Source organism: Poromitra crassiceps (assembly GCF_964638095.1).
Source record: "Poromitra crassiceps genome assembly, chromosome: 7".
NCBI lineage: Eukaryota > Metazoa > Chordata > Actinopteri > Beryciformes > Melamphaidae > Poromitra > Poromitra crassiceps.
The window spans coordinates 28,196,240-28,198,739 of NC_139628.1; the positions used below are offsets into that span (position 1 = coordinate 28,196,240).

General features: G+C 45.2%; 1 protein-coding gene across 1 annotated transcript in view; it reads left to right on the top strand.

Annotated features, from left to right (window-relative positions):
• The window catches only part of tnfsf10l (TNF superfamily member 10, like), a 102,891-nt gene that overhangs the window by 53,417 nt on the left and 46,974 nt on the right, over positions 1-2,500 (top strand). The gene's annotated exons all lie outside the window — the stretch shown is intronic.

Sequence of the window (2,500 nt, forward strand, 5' to 3'; positions counted from 1 at the left end):
TGTTAGGTTGTTACATGAGATGTTTTACTTCGGCTGCCACATCCAGCTCAAAACATCAAGGTTTCATTTAGTTTAAGCTCGTTTCATTCCCAAATTGCTAGTGTACGTCATCTTAGGTTTCCAACATCTCTTTATCTAGCTTTTAAGTGAAATGTCATCATTGAAAGTCCCAGTATTGTTCCACTGTTGCTCAAGCCCCAACTTCACCAGAGGAGAAACAAGCTGCACTCTAGCTGTTAAGGCAGAGGAATGCCAGATTTTCTTCTGAGGCAGATTCAAACCGGCAACCTCACAGTCACAAGCTGCCTGTATGAGCTGTATTGACCTTTTATTGGCCAGTGTGAATTGCAACAATATTGTCAGTCTCTGGTGCAGTTCTACCCCCATCCCTCCTGTCCCCTTTGGCTACGGTGGCCTGTAGTTGACATAAACAATAAAGTCGTATTTTCACAATAGAGAGCAGTAAGCTGGATTCGCGTGAGATCATCATGACATCATTGACATCACGATCACATGACAAATTCATCTTGCCACTCTCCAATCTATTGGTTTGAATCTGAACCACCAGTGATTCGCACCAATCAGTGTCCTTTGAGGAAGCTACGGGCGGGCTTTAGATGTGACGCCAGCAAGAGCGAGCCTGTGATCGACCAGTCACCAGACGTGATAGACAGATGGTTCATCCAATCACCTGCAAGGTATTTTTTGAAAGTGCCTGCACCGTTGAAACGGTTTCACCAGCGACTCACGTACCACAAAGGCTTAGTCCTTCGCGTCCCGTGGTCCTTTGCCGCATGTCATCCCCCCTCTCTCTCCCCACCTTTCTTGTCTGCCTACTGTCCTATCTAAATGAAGGCAAAATGGCCATATATATATATAGGGAAAACACACATCTGGCAGCGTCAGGTTAAATCAGAGCAGAGATATAGCAGAAACATCTCGGGAGGCGATATATCATGATCCAAAATACTGGAACAATAACACTGCTTTGTCATTTGGTAAATCGCCTCCAACGTTGAGCAGTTAAAAATCCCTGTAGGTTGCAGGGGGGTTGGGTGTGTTGAACCGCCAGTCTGTGGGGCGTTTTTGTTACAACACAGAGTACAGAGGCCAGAAAGTGAGTTTTGAAACCCAGAAATCTCAGGAAAAATATAATTTCTTGCTTCTTAAAGCAACACTGCCGATTTTCGACCAGCTTTGTATCATTACAAAATCAGTAGTATATCAGAAAACTGTCAATCGTTTGTGCAGTCATTCATTGAGTTTGACAGTTATTGCGAGTTGATTTGAGTTAAGTTGTGGACTAGTGATGTCATTTGTACATGAATGACCTCACTGGTCCACAACAAGTTTTCTGATATACAGTATAATTGATTTTGTAATGATACAAAGCTGTCTTATTAAATTTAGGGACAAGTGGCAAACTCAGATGCAATCTGTAAAAAAAGCTTTTTAAGGAAGTTGATGAGTTTTAATGTGGACTGGACACTGATGAAAATGTGTTATTCTTCCTTTTTTGAATCTGTCTTCTCAAAAACAAGAACAGACTGAGCAAAGTCGCAAAGTCGTCGAGCTGTGATGCAAGATTTCCGGTGCCACCCTCCATGACCTTCAGCACCTGTATGAAAGGAGGGTCTTCTCAAAGGCACAATCTCTGGTTTTAGACCCTCAGCATCGCTTACATGCCAAGTTCCAGATGCTTCCATCAGGGCGGAGGTTTAGTCTCCCCAAGACTTAAGCGCCCGGCATGGTTTTGCGCAGCCACGACTTGGAGCCTAGTTGCCGTCGACGAGCGGCGACAGCGAGACTGTGCATACTCGAACGTAACTCGTTCAAAACACGTCCTAAACGCTATCGTGTCGTTTACCAAGAACTTTGCAAATCGTGTCGGTGGGGGAACATTTTATTGTCCCTCCATTTCAAAACTCATTCCGGTGAGCCTGCAGAAGGCTTTGCTAGATGAGGGACAAGCACTGTTAAATGAGGAAATGGCATTTCCTCATTCCTCACAACAAGGAGTTGACGGCACTAGACGGCGCAGAGTGACATTTTCGAGGAGCTGCACGCCCCCCTACGCCGAGCTGCGCCGATAGGACGCCCAGCTGCGGCGACCCCCTCGGCACAGTCAGCGCCGGCGATTTCGCTCGAGCATAATTTGCGCGACTAACAGATTCAGATTGTCCTTTGTTCCCTCTGCCATTACGTTTTTTTAACAAATTATAACCAACGATGTCATTGTGTCTCTTCTTCTTCCATGATTTATGGTGATAGTGCAGGTGATTCAGATTCACCCTGTACTGTATTTGTATTTCTCTATGTATGTTTGTATGTTGTATGGATGATGCATTGTTGTCGCCTGTTATGTACCGTAACGTGTTGGACTACTGTCTGCAAACCAAATTGCCCGTCGGGGACATTAACGTTTCTTCAAACCTTGAACCTTGGAAACGGTCCCCGGGTCCAGAGTGTGAACGCACCCCCCGTCACTGTGTTATGTATG